Source organism: Octopus sinensis, linkage group LG3 (genome assembly GCF_006345805.1).
Source record: "Octopus sinensis linkage group LG3, ASM634580v1, whole genome shotgun sequence".
In the NCBI taxonomy this organism is placed as follows: domain Eukaryota; kingdom Metazoa; phylum Mollusca; class Cephalopoda; order Octopoda; family Octopodidae; genus Octopus; species Octopus sinensis.
This window is the reverse complement of record NC_042999.1, coordinates 20,162,265-20,179,764: the sequence shown is the minus strand read 5'-3', so window position 1 is coordinate 20,179,764 and position 17,500 is coordinate 20,162,265. Positions and strand designations below refer to the sequence as shown.

The following is a 17,500-nucleotide window of genomic DNA, read 5'->3' as shown; positions in this document are numbered from 1 at the left end:
CAACGGACACGAAACGGGGCGGTGCTGGCAACGGTCGCGAAACGGAAAGTTCTCTTACATGCCACCGGCACTGGTAACACATCTGCACTTTCCATTGATCGATTTCCATTGATCGATTTCGATTCTGATCGTCACTTGCCTCAACGGGTCTTCACAAGCAGAGTTTTGACATGCCACCGGCACTGGTAGCAAGTAGAGTTTTGTGTCCCAAGAAGAGAAGGTATGCATACGTAGGCTGGCTCCATCCCATGTAGAAGGCCACGGGTTATGGACTCACTTGTCCTGCCGGGTCTTCTCGCGCACAGCACACTTCCAGAGGTCTCGGTCTCTAGTCATTTCCTCAGTGAGACCTAAAGTTCGAAGGTCGTGCTTCACCACCTCGTCCCAGGTTTTCCTGGGTCTGCCTCTTCCAGGTTCTCTCACCGCTAGGGTGTGGCACTTTTTCACACAACTATCTTCATCCATTCTTGCCACATGACCATACCAGGGCAAACGTCTCTCTTGCACACCACAACTGATGCTTCTTAGGTCCAGCTTTTCTCTCAAGGTACTTACACTCTGCCGAGTGTGAGTACCGGCATTACACATCCATCGGAGCATACTGGCTTCATTTCTAGCGAGCTTACGCATATCCTCAGCAGTCACGGCCCATGTTTCACTGCCATGTAGCATGGCTGTTCGTACACACGCATCATACAGTCTGCCTTTCACTCTGTGCGAGAGGCCTTTTGTCACCAGTAGAGGTAAGAGCTCTCTGAACTTTGCCCAAGCTATTCTTACTCTAGCAGTTACACTTTCAGCACACCCGCCCCCGGTCACCTAGGTAACGGAAACTATCAACTATTTCTAGTTTTTCTCCCTGGAAAGTGACGGAAGTTGGTCTCAGAGCATTTTCAGTGTTTATTGTTCCTGAGCATCTGCCACATACAAAAACCATCTTCCTAGTTAGCCTTCCTTTGACATTGCTGCATCTCTTATGTGTCCATAGCTTACACTTGGTGCATCTTATAGAGTTTCTACCTACACCTTTTCTACAGATCGAGCAGGGCCATCTACCTGAAGGTGTTTGTGATTTGTCTACCTTCCTACTGATTACGACTTTGGTTTTAGCTAGATTGACTCTGAGGCCCTTCGATTCTAATCCTTGTTTCCACACCTGAAACTTCTCCTCCAGTTCTGATAGCGACTCAGCAATTAGAGCAAGGTCATCAGCATAGAGGAGCTCCCAAGGGCATCCTGTCTTGAATTCCTCCGTTATTGCCTGGAGGACTATGATAAATAGGAGGGGGCTGAGTACTGAGCCTTGGTGGACTCCTACCTCTACCCGGAATTCTTCACTGTACACATTTCCAACCCTCACCCTACTAGCGGTGTCCCTGTACATGGCCCGCACAGCTCTCACTAACCATTCATCTATCCCTAGTTTCCTCATTGCCCACCAGATAAGGGATCGGGGGACCCTGTCGAAGGCTTTCTCCATGTCAACAAAAGCCAGGTACAGGGGCTTATCTTTGGCTAGGTATTTCTCCTGCAGCTGCCTTACCAGGAATATAGCATCAGTAGTACTTTTCCCTGGCACAAACCCAAACTGCATCTCATCTAAACTAACTCTCTCTCTAATTAGTTGGGCTATGACCCTCTCCGTAACCTTCATCACCTGGTCCAACAGCTTGATACCTCTGTAGTTATTTGTATCTAGGGCATCACCTTTACCTTTGTAGCAGTTGACTATTATACTGCTACACCAGTCATTGGGTATGATCCCTTTGTGTATCACCTGATTAACTATACGGGTGACTAGGCTATAGCCGACACTACCAAACATTTTGAGCATCTCTGCAGTGATTCCTGATGGGCCTGGGGCTTTCCCTGTCTTATATATATATATATATATATATACAAACACACATACAAATGCACACACACACACACATACATTTGTTCTGATTATATATACACACCTATATACATACAAATATATAAACACACACACATAGATAGAAATATTTGTATATACACACAGACGAAAATATATATACAGATACATAAAGATATAAATAAATATATACATACATATATATATATATACATATATATGTGTGTATGTGTATATATATGTATACATATATGTATATGTATATAAATATATATAAAACATACACACATACATACACACATATGCATATACATACATATTATATATATCCACACACACATATATATACATACATATATATGTGTATGCACACACTTTTTTGTAACAGAAACTGTTTTAAAAAAATATGCTGTAACTAACAATAACATTAAGGAAAGTGATCAATTTTCAATGTTCGTAAGCAATTAGGCTCCGTTTCCAATGAGTACACATTTCTACTTAGTGAACAAACAAGAGACACACGTATTAAAAGGTTTGCTGTATATTTTCATGTTACTATCTGTTTTTGCATTTCAAATTTTCAAACTTGCAAATAATAGCTCTCCCTGTCATCATTATCAAGATCATCATCATGATCATCATCACTACCACTACCATCATGATCATCATCACCACCACCACCATCATCATCCTCATTAATGTCGCTGTCACCATCATCATCATCATCCTCACCACCACCACCACCATCATCATCATCATCATCATCCTTGTCACCACCACCACCACCACAACCATCGTTATCATCATCACCATCACCACCACCACCCACCACCACCATCATCATCATCGTCATCATCATCATCAGCATCATCAGCATCCTCATCACCACTACCACCACCACAACCATCATTATCATCATCACCATCATCACCACCACCACCACCACCACCACCACCACCATCATCATCGTCATCATCATCATCCTCATCACCACCACCACCACCACCACAACCATCATTATCATCATCACCATCACCACCACCACCACCACCACCACCACCATCATCATCATCGTCATCATTCTCATCACCACCACCACCACTACCACCACCACTACCACCACCACCACCTCCACCACTACCACCACAACTACCACCACAACCACCACCTCCACCACCACCATCATCATCATCAGCGTTGTCATCGGCGTCGTTGTCACCACCACCTCCAAATCATCATCATCATGGTTTTAACATACACTTTGTCATTCTTGCATGGGTCAGACAGAAATCACCATAGTAGATTTTTCAATGAGTAAATGTTGCATCTGTCACTAACACATACCTGTTTCAAGCAAGATAGTATCTTCTTATGGTTGGACATGTTTTCATAGCAGACTGGAATAGAAGGACTTTGCTTGAATGACAAAACTAGGTAAAACAAACATATGAACACTGACACATACACATATATCTATACCACAGTGGAGAAAGCTACTCATTAATTAGTCAGGAGTATGTAACTTTTACTAAAAAAAGTAATTATTTAAGTCTACTCAATCTAGAAAATAATTAAAAATCATAATTTTCAAATATTTTTTTTATCAAAATGTTGTTTTCAAACTTCTTTTAATATTGAAGATTTCAACCTCAGAAAATCAATTCTAATTCACTGTGAAAAAGCTGTGGTTTTACTCTCTCCTCTCTCCCTCCCTCTCTCTTTCCCTCCTCTTCTCTTCTATTTTGTGATGCTACTCTTACAAACATATCAATAAAAACATTTCTCCAAATTATAAGTTTAATCCTCTGATAGCCAAATTATGATAATTCCAGTATCCATATCTTTCCATGTTTTGTTGGTGTTTTTGAAGTAATAGAAAACTGAAGAAAATGGTTACAATTTATTTACATAAATTGTACCAATTGTCTCTTTTTCTTTCAGCCAAAGTATTTGATTGCTGTGCCTAATGTTTACAGAAAAGAGATAACCATTGTAAGAGACTATTACAGTACATGAGGACTGTAGCATGGAATCTGTAATATATTTTTTATGGTTCACTCTTTTACTGAGATCTCTTTGTGTTACTGGAGTTCATAAGAAGACTGGAGAAAAACAATCCTTTTCTATCTCTGTACATCTGTAATATGAATGTGTAATACGTAAGGTGAAGGTGCATGGCTCAGTGGTTAGAACATCGAGCTTACGATCATGAGGTTGTGAGTTCGAATCCTGGACCGGGCTGTGTGTTGCTTTCTTGAGCAAAACACTTTATTTCACGTTGCTCCAGTTCACTCAGCTGTAGAAATGGTGCCACGCACCGAGATTGAACCAGAAACCATGTAGCACAAAAACTAACTCAACTACATTAGTCATTTGTGTACCTATCATGGCAATAAATATTTCTAGTCAGCCTGTATTAAATATAACAGTGCTAATTTACCTAATGTTTCCCAGGCAGCTGGTGTTTAAGAATTATCTAATTTCTAAACAAATCTATTTTCTTACACTCAGAAATATACTGATATATAGAATTACTTTGCGATTCTTTTGTATTTTCAACGAGTAGGCAGGAAGATATAACTTGTTAATGAAATCAAAATGAAACCATATATCTGGAGATGTCTAATATCTTTGCCAGTAAAACGAAGAATTAATATTTACTGTTAACTCATGGCCGTCACTAACATTCGTTATCCTTGTTTCCAACGTCGCCGTCATTATCTAATGTCGTTAGTTATATACGAGGTCTGATCATTAAGTATCTGCACTGATACTCGCTCTTTTACTCTTTTACTTGTTTCAGTCATTTGACTGCGGCCATGCTAGAGCACCGCCTTTAGTTGAGCAAATCGACCGCAGGATTTATTCTTTGTAAGCCTAGTATTTATTCTATCAGTCTCTTTTGCTGAACCGTTAGGTTACGGGGACATAAGCACACCAGCATCGGTTGTCAAGCGATGTTGGCAGGGACAAACACAGACACACAAACACACACACATAGATATACATATACATATATACATATACATGTATACATATACAAATATACTTATATACAACAGGGTTCTTTCAGTTTCTGTCTATGAAATCCACTCACAAGACTTTGGTCGGCCTGAGGCTATAGTAGAAGACACTTACCAAAGTTGCCACACAGTGGGACTGAACCCGGAACCATGTGGTTTGTAAGCAAGCTAACCCCACAGCCACTCCTGTGCCTATGATACTAAAAGCATGCAGTGTGCAGCCACATGACAAAGATTGATCTTGAACTCTGCTGTGCATGCACAGCAGAGTTTTAATGTTCTAGTTGATTTCACTGTTTACAGCACTTCTTGGAAGGAAGGTGTGTAGCATGTGATATTCGCATTGACCATGACAGAGAAAGTTGTCATGGTGATAACTGCTCAGAGGCCAATGCAAAGTTGCACAAAGTGTATAGAGAGGAGTATATGAGCTGCACATAAGTGTACGAGTGGTTCAGATGTTCCCAAGATGGTAAAAAAAATGTCGATATTGATGAAACTTTTGGGAAGCCCACACCCAGCAGAACTGAGAAAAAGTTTGCTGATGTGCATGCAACTGTGAAGGAAAATCATTGAATCACCATCCGTGAGTTATCAGAGGCTGTGCAAATTAGTTATGGTTCAGTTCAGTCCATTATCACAGAAGATCTGGGTCTGCCAAATTTGTGCCAAAACAGTGTTGACGCTCAGTCTGTACCAAGTGACTTTCAGTTGCACAAGATGTTCTTGATTGTGTTGAGAATGATACTCTATACTCTTTTACTTGTTTCAGTCATTTGACTGCGGCCATGCTGGAGCACTGCCTTTAGTCGAGCAAATTGACCCCGGGACTTATTCTTTGTAAGCCCCAGTACTTATTCTGTCGGTCTCTTTTTGCCGAACCGCTAAGTGACGGGGATGTAAACACACTAGCATCGGTTGTCAAGCAATGCTAGGGGGACAAACACAGACACACAAACACACACACACACATATATATATACATATATACGACAGGCTTCTTTCAGTTTCCGTCTACCAAATCCACTCACAAGGCATTGGTCGGCCCGGGGCTATAGCAGAAGACACTTGCCCAAGATGCCACGCAGTGGGACTGAACCCAGAAACATGTGGTTGGTTAGCAAGCTACTTACCACACAGCCACTCCTGCGCCTGATAAGAACTTTTTGAAAACTTTGTGTAGGTCTCTGAGCAGGTATCACCAAGACTTTTGGCAAAATGTGTTGCAGATTCTCTGCTCAACTTTCTCTGTCCAGGTCAATGCAATGATCCCACACTACACACCTTCCTTTCAAGCATTCCTGTAAATAGTGGAAGTGAGCTAGAATGCATTATTTACAATATTTACATTATTTACAATATTTACATTATTTACAATATTTACATTATTTACAATTGATGGATATTTGTCCTCATCTTGTTTGTTATCAACACAACATTTCGGCTGATATACCCTCCAGCCTTCATCAGGTGTCTTGGGGAAATTTCAAAACTGGGTTCTCATTCCTGATGAAGGCTGAAGGGTATATCAGCCGAACCGTTTTGCTAACAACAAACAAGGTGAAGACAAATAGCCATCGAATGTAAATAAATTAAATACTGTACATAATTCTTCATCTCTTAAATATAGAACTGTGAGCTAGAACCTTAAAACTTAGTGCACATGCTCAACAGTGTTGACGGTCAATCTGCATCAAGCAGTTTTACTCTGTGTGCTTTATCTTTGTTACTATAGCAAGAGTGGCTGTGTGGGAAATAGCTTGCTTGCCAATCACATGGTTCTGGGTTCATTCCCATTGCGTGGCACCTTGGGCAAGTGTCTTCTACTATAGTCTCAGGCCGACCAAAGCCTTGTGAGTGGATTTGGTAGACAGAAACTGAAAGAAGCCCATCGTATATATGTATATATATATATACGTGTGTGTGTTTGTGTGTCTGTGTTTGTCCCCCCAACATCGTTTGACAACCGATGTTGGTGTGTTTACGTCCTCGTAACTTAGCGGTTTGGCAAAAGAGTCTGATAGAATAAGTACTAGACTTCCAAAGAATAAGTCCTGGGGTGGATTTGCTCGACTACAGGTGGTGCTCCAGCATGGCCACAGTCAAATGACTGAAACAAGTAAAAGATGTAAAGGAAAAGAGTTTGGATCAGACCATGTAATGTCATGATTTTTGCTGATAAAAAATTGTTTTAAAAAAAAATGTAATATAAGTATACTAATGGAGCTTTCTTTTCCATTAAAAGAATATTCGAATACTTTTTGATACCAACTTAACCAATTATGACTCAATGATACAAACATCATCATCATCAGCATCATTGTTTAACGTCCGTTCTCCATGCTAGCATGGGTTGGACGGTTCGACCGGGGATCTGGGAAGCCAGAAGGCTGCACTAGGCTCCGGTCTTATCTGGCAATGTTTCTACAGCTGGATGCCCTTCCTAATGCCAACCACTCCGTGAGTGTAGTGGGTGCTTTTTATGTGCCACCTGCACTGGTGCCAAGCGAGGCTGGCATTGGCCATGGTCGGATTGGTGCATTTTACGTGCCACCTGCACGGAAGCCAGTCGAGGCGGCACTGGCTTCGGCCACGATTCGGATGGTGCTTTTTATGTGTCACCGACACGGAAGCCAGTCGAGGTGGCGCTGGCAACGGCCACGATTCGGATAAGGAGCCAAATGGAAAAACCTTTTTATCAAAATTTCATGTTAACTTATATTCTAAATGCTTAGTAATGAGAAAATTATTTTACCAAATTCTTGATAATTTTCGAAGTTACTTAAAATAGAGTGTTTATCATCAGAAATATGACAAAGAAATAAAAATTTAAGACTGAATTCTTTTAAATATGAATTTTTATTTCTATAATCAACTAATTTTTTCAAATGTGTCCTCCTTCGTTTGAAAAGGCTTGAAATTGTTAAAGATTTCTTGTTAGTTTTATTGTTTACATTATAAAATTAATATTGCATGATTGTTTAAGATGGTGAGCTGGCAGAATCGTTAGCATGCTGGGTGAAATGCTTAGCGGTATTTCGTCTGCGGTTACGTTCTGAGTTCAAATTCCGCCGAGGTCGACTTTGCCTTTCATCCTTTCGGGGTCGATAAAATAAGTACCAGTTAAGCACTGGGGTTGATATAATCAACTTGATCCGTTTGTCTGTCCTTGTTTGTCCTCTCTGTGTTTAGCCCCTTGTGGGTAGTAAAAAAATAGGTATTTCGTCCTTTTGTGGTTGATTAAATAAGTACCAGTTATGCACTGGGGTCAATCTAATTGACTTACTCCCTTTGTCTTTCCTTGCTTGTCCCCTCTATGTTTAGCCCTCTGTGGGCAATAAAGAAATAAAAAAAATATTCCATGATCATTCTCTGATAGGATTCTAATTATGGCTGGGATAATACTTAATACTTAGCTCACCCATTAGCATTCAAATTACTCTATCAAACGTAATATGTATATAGACATATTGTTTTGAATTGAATCATGTAGCTTAAAGATTCCAATGAGGTGATTGTTTATTTTCAGAATGACAGTGTAAAATAGGTATGTGAGACCAGAATTGGCCAGTTTAAACATAAAACAGGTAGAATATATGGGCAATAAGGCAGTGAGCTGGCAGAAACTTTAGCACACCAGGCAAAATGCTTAGCAGTATTTCGTCTGTTTTTATGGTCTGAAATCAAATTCTGCTGAGGTCGACTTTGCCTTTCATCCTTTTGGAGGTCAATAAATTAAGTACCAGTTACGCACTGGGGTTGATCTAATCAGGCCTGGCATGTGTAAAAACAGCATTTGAACGTGGTTGTTGCCAGTGCCACTGGACTGGCTCCTGTGCAGGTAGCACATAAAAAACACCTTTTGAGCATGGTTGTTGGCAGAACCGTCTGACTGGTCCCTGTTCCGGTGGCATGTAAAAGCACCCACTACACTCTTGGAGTGGTTGGTGTTGCCGCTGGATTGGCTCCTGTGCAGGTAGCACATAAAAGACACCTTTTGAGCATGGTCGTTGGCAGAACCGTCTGACTGACCCCTGTGCTGGTGGTACGTAAAAGCACCCACTACACTCTTGGAGTGGTTAGTGATACAAAGGGTATCCAGCTGTAGAAACCTTGCCAGATCAGATTGAAGCCTGGTTCAGCCTTCTGGCTTGCCAGTCTTCAGTCAAACTGTCCAACCCATGCCAGCATGGAAAGTGGACGTGAAACGACGATGATGACGATGATGATGATGATAAAATCAGTGAGCAGGCAGAAATGTTAGCACACCGTTCAAAATGCTTAGCGATATTTCATCTGTTTTTATGTTTTGAGTTCAAATTCCGCTGAAGTCAACTTTGCATTTCATCTTTTTACGGTCGATAAATTAAGAACCAGTTGCGTACTGGGGTCGATCTAATCGACTGGACCCTCCCCCAAAATTTCGGGCCTTGTGCCTAGAGTACAAAAGAATATTTGGGCCAGATGTGATTGGTTTAAATGCTAAATGTTTAAGAGTTTCTAGTTTAAGGAAGCTGAGTTACATACATCTCCAGTTGTTTTGTGTTCTGTTTAAATGTGTAATATATAACCTATCACCATTCATTATCATCATTATTTAATGCCCAAGTTTTTACCATACTTGCATGGTTCAAAAGGAAGTTCTTGATGCAGAATTTTCAATGACTGGATATCCCGCCTGTTGTCAAACTTCCTCTGTTTCAAAGTAAGATAAAATTCTTTTCTACTCTAGGCACAAGGGCCGAAATTTTAGGAGAGGTGGCTAGTCAATTAGATCGACCCCAGTACACAAATGGTACTTAATTTATTGACCCTGAAAGGATAAAAGGCAAAGTTGACCTCAGTGGAATTTGAACTCAGAACGTAAAGACAGATGAAATACCGTTTAGCATATCACCTGGTGTGCTAACAATTCTGCCACACTGAGATAATATTTCTCTAGGACAAGTTATGTTTCATGTTTATATAGAATACTAGGAATGAAGGGCATTTCTTGCATGAAAGAGACACACAAGATGTCAAGGCAAAGTGACAGTAATACACACATGCACAAACACACACACACATGCATGCACACACACAAACATGTATGCATGCACACATGTGGCACACATGCATGCATGGGCACACATACACATGCATGCACAAACACACACACATACACATACACATGTAGGCACAGATGCACACATAGGCGTGCACACACATACGCACACAAACACACATGCACAAACACACACATACACACACACACATACATGTATACACACATACCTGCACACATTTACATATATATGACACATTTCTTTCAGTTTCTCTCTACCAAATCTATTCAAAGAATTTTGGTCAATCCGAGACTATGATAGAAAAAAAAACTTTGCCAATGTGCCACACCGTGGAACTGAACCTGGAACCACGTGGCTTCTGAAGCAAACATGTTAATACACAACCACACCTACAGCTAAAGCCATGTCTGTGCCTAGAGAAGAAATTTGTACATTAACTCTTTAGAGATTAATAATAGAAGACAATTTCTTTAGAGACACTGTCTGATATTCATGATAATGTTCAAATCCATAACACATGGTTCGATTCTTTTGAGCAGAGTTCAATGTTATCTTAGCTCTCTGGTCATTAAAGAGCCTATCTCTTAATACAATATTTCTTCCAAGATCTGATTTTTCCCCCTTGCTCCATTAAGGTTGAAAAGACGGTGTCATTTAGAATATTGAATCGGTCGCTTATTATAATATGAATGGATTATAGTATTTATAGATTGCTACAAGTGCATGAAGTCAGAGACAGCTAAACTGAACACGGTGTTATGAAGAAGTATGATATTACAGTTCACTTTCTATCAAAGAATATTGTCAGGCCATGAATAACAAGTGCTTAATGAGGCATTTGAGAGCATTGGCTGAGCCAGACAGTCATAGATCAACGAGAAGGTCATTCCAATATATTCTCTTATGTCAATATATATATATATATATGTGTATGTGAGAAGGTTTTCTCTCACTATATCAATTGGCGATGCATCAAGGGTTAGTGCAAATGAATTTTAGAATGAAGGTTAAAAGCAGCGTCAGGTGAAGTAATATTCAGAAATCATTAATAAGAGCTTTCGAATATTGATTTATTCCAGGCTATGCTGTAGAAGTTATGGAAATATAGACATTAGAATGTAATAATAATAATAATAATAATAACAATAATAATAATAATAATAATGATAATAATAATACTAATGATAATAATAATAATAATAATAATAATAATAGTAATAATAATAATAATAATAGTAATAGTAATAATAGTAATAATAATAGTAATCTTTTCTACTCTTGGCATAAGGCCCGAAATTTTTGGGGAGGCTGGGCCAGTCAATTAGATTGACCCCCAGAATGCAACTGGCACTTAATTTATCGATCCTGAAAGAATGAAAGGCAAAGTCGAACTCGGCAGAATTTGAACTCACAACATAAAGGCAGATGAAATACTACTAATGTTTCTGCCAGCTCGATGCCTCAATAATAATAATAATAATAATAATAATAATAATAACAACAACAACAACAACAAATCCTTTCTACTATAGGAACAATACGTGGAATTTGAGGGGAGAGGGATAGTTGATTACATCGACCCCAGTGCTTGACTGGTACTTGTCTTAGCGACCTGGAAAGGATGAGAGGTAATGGTGACCTTGGAGCAATTTTGGTGCAAGTCCAGTAGTTTCAGGGGTGGAGGTAAAGTGATTACATCGACCCCAGTGCTTAACTGGTACGTATTTTATCGACACCAAGAGGACAAAAGACAAAGTCGATCTTGGTGGGATGTGAACTCAGATCATAAAGCTAGATGAAATACTGCTAAGCATTTTGGCCAGTGAGCTAATAATTCCACCTGTTCAACACCTTAACGATTCCAATAACAATGATGATAATAATCTCAATGATGATGATGGTTGCTATGGTGACGGCAATGGTAATGATGGTGGTAGCAATGGTGGCAACAACATTGGGGATGATGGTGTTGTTGTTGTTGGTGGTGGTGTTGGTGTTGGTGTTGGTGGTGGTGATGACAGCAATGGCAATGGTGGTGGTAGCAATGCTGGCAACAACAATGGTGATGGTGGTGGTAGTGATGTTGTTGTTGGTGATGATAGTGGTGGTGGTGGTGGTGGTGGTGGTGGTGATGGTTGTGGTGATGGTGGTGGTGGTGGTGGTGGTGGTGGTGGTGATGGTGATGGTTGTGGTGATGGTGGTGGTGGTGGTGGTGGTGATGGTTGTGGTGATGGTGTGGTGGTGGTGGTGGTGGTGGTGGTGGTGGTGGTGGTTGGTGGTGGTGGTGGTGGTGGTGATGGTGGTGGTGATGGTGGTGGTGGTGGTGGTGGTGATGGTGGTGGTGGTGGTGGTGGTGGTGGTGGTGGTGGTGGTGGTGATGGCAGTGGGGGTAGTGAAGGTGGTGGTGGTGGTGGTGATAGTGGTGTTGGTGTTGGTGGTGATAGTGATGGTGGGGGAAAATAGCGAAGGCGATAGCGATGTGACGATAATGATGTCGAGCAGCTAAAGCAAAAATACAAATGATGCATACAACATCAACAATTTCCTCCCATTAGTTTGGGGCTTTCATCTGAAGCCTATTGTGAAATTCCCAACAACAAATTTTATTGGTACACTCTTATCCTTGCACTTTCATCACACAAAACAGATGCATTAATCACATCACCATATTCACTCTGGCATACATCTCATATCTTCAATGAGGTGTAAGCATATTTTTCTTAAGCAACCATATTTAGCCTAATGGTTAAAAATAGTCTGTTTATTTAAGTGGTGTCTTCAAAGTACACAAGCACACACTTTCCATATTTCTTTCTTTTTTTATTTGTATTTTGTTTTATTTTTATTTTATGTTATGTTTCACTCGTAAGCACAAGCTTGGCTGTGTGGTCTTAAGAATTTTGTTTTTCAATCAGTTGGGATTCAGGTTTTTCCCTAACTGTGTGGTATTTTGAGCAAGTGCTTTCTACAGCAGCAGCCCAGGATGACAAAAGTGTTATGAATGGATTTCTGGATTTGCTAGATGGGAACTAAAAGAAAGTTTTAAGGAGTCATCATCATCATGATCGTTTAACGTCCGTTTTCCATGCTAGCACGGGTTGTGTTTATCTGTTATCTCTTTCTGGCTTTGGTCATTAGACTGCGACCATTAGACTGCAGGAGTGGCTGTGCAGTAAGTAGCTTGCTTACCAACCACATGGTTCTGGGTTAAGTCCCACTGCGTGGCACCTGGGGCAAGTGTCTTCTACTATAGCCTTGGGCTGACCAAAGCCTTGTGAGTGGATTTGGTAGATGGAAACTGGAAGAAGCCTGTTATATATATATATATATATATATATATCGTTACCTTTATATATATATATATCTTTCTCTTTACCTGTGTGGGTTGTTGAGTATTGCTATTTGAGAGATTTTCTTATGTAAGTGATATAGTTAGTTTTAACTGCTATTGCTAAAAGTCAGTATGTGGTGAAGCAAATTTTTGCTGAACCCTAATTATAATTATACTCATAATTATAAAATTTATATATGTGTGTGTGTGTGTATGTTTGTGTGTCAGTGTTTGTCCCCCAGCATCGCTTGACAACCAATGCTGGTGGGTTTACGTCCCCGTAACCTAGCAGTTTGGCAAAAAGGAATGATAGAATAAGTAGTAGACTTACAAAGAATAAGTCCTGGGGGTCGATTTCTTCAACTAAAGGTGGTGCTCCAGCATGGCCACAGTCAAATTACTGAAAGAAGTAAAAGAGTAAAAAGAGTAAAGAGTATGTTTAGATGAATGAATCAAACCCGGTTCTTATTTTCTTTCTAAGGCTGGCACTTATTGCTGAACTACTGGTTATAAAGCAGTGGGCGGGGGTCACACACAGACATGGACACACGCACACATACGCACACACAAGGTTCTCATTACAGAGGTATTTTTCAGTGTTATTATTATTATTATTATTATTATTATTATTATCATTGCACTCAGAATCTTGGGGTTAGTAGCCCATGCTCTTAACCACCACACCATATGCCCGTGGGCAATTATGGAGTGAATTTTTAGGGTTTATAAATCTAATATATTTCTATCCTTCCTTAATACCAATTCCCATATGCTACTCATATCTGCACTCGGTCTGCTTAGGAGGTTGTTGTGTCCTAGCATATGTGCTGCTTCTTTTAGTTTTTGTATTTTCCAGTGGTGTTCTCTGTCTATTATTTTAACTTCATCCCACAGGGGGAGGTGGTCTCCATTTTTTCCTACCATAGGAATGAGAACCCAGGTTTGAAATTTCCCCAAGACACCTTATGAAAGCTGGGGGGTTGTATCAACCTAAATGTTGTGTTAACAACAAACAAAATGAGGACAAATATTTGTCAAATGTAAATAATATAAATAAAAAACATAAATGTCACCCTTTTTCAAGCCTAGTCAGGCTCATAGGCTTGGGTTCCTGGTTTGTGTGGCATATGTGATCTCCCCAGCTGGACAGGACGCCAGTCCATCGCAGTGTTACTCAAGAAACAGGAAGAAAGAGTGAGAGAGGGTTGTGGCCAAAGAGTACAACAGGGGTCGCCAGCACCCCCTGCCCGAGCCTCATGGAGCTTTTAGGTGTTTTCGTCCAATAAACACACACAATGCTCAGTCTGGGAATTGAAACTGCGATCCTCTGACCTCAAGTTTGCTGCCCAAACCACTGGGCCATTGCGCCTCAACTTAAATAATGTAAATAATGTACATAATTCCTCATCTCTTAAATATAGAACTGTACCCAATTTATTGTTGTTGGGTGGATTTTTAAAGATAATAACATATATTTTGAGAGAGATTTTACTGATATTCTAGGTACTACAGCAATGACCATTGGATTTCTATCATGTTTCAGGATGTAGCAGGTGTAAGCTTATGGAATGGAATTGTATATGTGCTAGCTAATATATATACATCATAGCAAAAATTCTTTAGTTAAAACAAGTAAGGCAGAAGAAGTATTAACGTATACACTGTGTAGATATTAACTTTACTGTCCAAAATTTATGTCTGTATACTTGAAGTCTCAGAACTTAAGTCATTTATTATAAATTATCATTGTAGACTAGCACTGTATATAATGCTGCAGTGCTCAAAATAATAGAACACACAGTGAAGATTATCGATTGTCTATCAAACATTATCTATCTGTCTATCTATCTATCTATCTATCTATCTATCTATCTATCTATCTATCTATCTATCTATCTATCTATCTATCTATCTATCTATCTATCTATCTTTCTTTCTTTCTTTCTTTCTATCTATCTATCTATCTATCTATCTATCTCTCTCTCTCTCTATCTCTCTCTCTCTCGATATATATATATATATATATTTATCTATCTATCTGTCTGTTTTTGTGCGTGTGTGTGTATATATATATATATATATACAGATAGCTAGATAGCTAGATATGTTTCTTTATTATCCACACAGGGCTGGACACAGATGGGACAGATTACAAAGAAGAGCTTTTCTTTTTGGGGAGAAAAAAAAATGTGGGGTAGGTTTTCAATCAAAAGGGATCGTAAAAATATAAAAAAGAAAAAGACGATCAATAGGGATCCTGTATCACAGAAATGTCATGATGTAAAGTATAAAGAGGGAAGCAGATAAGACAGACAGATAGATAGATAGATAGATAGATAATAGATAGATAGATAGATAGATAGATAGATAGATAGATAGATAGATAGATAGATAGATACACATACACACACTCAGACAAACACACACGCACATGCATATACAAAATTACACTTATACAAGCCATATTTTACTTTGACTAAGATACATTCTCACAGAAGACATACCCTTATTTTTGAAGAATTTTTTTTTAGGGAAAAAACAAATTAGTAGGTTTCACCATTCACATATTTAAGGATATTTTAAACTTGTTTTATAGGAGAAAACGTATGGCCCTGTGCAAGTAAAAACAATATTTTTTTACAGTATACTGAAATAAAGTATGAAACCATAAATTTTGTCATATAGGCGTTTCATGTTTTATTTCAAATTTATCTTCTCTCAGATCAACTCTTTTACCCTTTTACTTGTTTTAGTCATTTGACCGTCGCCATGCTGGAGCACTATCTTTAGTCGAACAAATCAAGCCCAGGACTTATTCTTTGTAAGCCTAGTACTTATTCTATTGGTCTCTTTTGCCAAATCGCTAAGTTATGGGGACGTAAACACACCACCATCGCTTGTCAAATGATGTTGGGGGCACAAACACAAACACATAAACACACATACATACATATATATATACATATATATACGACGGGCTTCTTTCAGTTTCCGTCTACCAAATCCACTCACAAAGCTTTGGTCGGCCTGAAGCTATAGTAGAAGACACTTGCCGAAGGTGCCATGCAGTGGGAATGAACCTGGAACCATGTGGTTGGTAAGCAAGCTACTTACCACACAGCCACCCCTACACCTGGAATATAACTTGCAGGTAGATGAATATTTAACATTCTATTTGTTTCCCATGGAGAATTTTTCATTTAGATAATTAGAAGGTGGTGCTTAAAGGTAACACAGTCGTTAGATAATGTAAGCTACACCTCAGATGTGGCCTATGTATGTGGGGAACGAGGTATAATAAGATAAGGTGGCTTCCCCATGTATATGCTGACAAAACAAAATGTAAGAAATTTATAGTAAGTTTGTTCAAGAAGCCATATTTTGTTTGGTTTCCTATATTTCATTATCAGTAGCAACAATTTTGGCAGATGGACTTAGACTCATCTCTTACTTTACCTTACAACACTCAATCTCTCATCTATAATGTGTGCCACATTAAATTCATGACAATTTTTTGATACAATTAAAAAAGCGTGTATTATATTTAGGCAAAAGAGGCATACATACATACATACATATATACTACTACAATTAATATAGGATAAAATTTTTTTCAGAAAAAAATTTCATCAAAAGTGGCAGTATATTAAAATACCTTTAAAAGTTATAAAATTATAAAATATATATATATAAGAGACCAAAGTGTACATATGCCACTAATTTTATATAAAAAGGAATACCAGAAATATGATAAGAACGCAAAACATCCAGACAGATTATACAAAAAACAAGGAGAGGTCATCTGGAGTTTTCTTCAGTCAAGTTCCAGATTATTTTCGCAATTTCTGCTGGTTGTACTTGAGATTGGTCCAATCTGGCCATCGTATGTATATGTATGTATGTAAATATATATATATATATATATATATATATATATAAACACACACACATACACATATATATATGTATGTATATATGTATATATATACATACACACAAACACACACATATCAGGGGTCTTTTTCTTGGTGCCTTAAACTGATCAAATTACAATAGACTCTGATATCATAGCGACAGTATTTGCTGAAGTTCTTAAAACTGTATGTAAAATGTAAGAAAAGGAAAAGCAGAGAAACTTCTACGTTTGTTTTTATTTTATTTTGTATTTTGCATTGCTAGTTGTTTTGCATGTGTATTTGTTATT

The 17,500-nt window shown here is 38.8% G+C and overlaps 1 long non-coding RNA gene across 1 annotated transcript in view; it reads right to left on the bottom strand.

Annotated features, from left to right (window-relative positions):
• Positions 1-8,710: 8,710 nt before the first annotated feature.
• LOC118762715 overlaps positions 8,711-17,500 on the bottom strand; it is a 25,650-nt gene continuing 16,860 nt past the window's right edge. The window contains exon 3 of the long non-coding RNA XR_004998467.1: positions 8,711-8,831. This is a non-coding gene — a long non-coding RNA (uncharacterized LOC118762715). The remainder of the gene's footprint in view (positions 8,832-17,500) is intronic.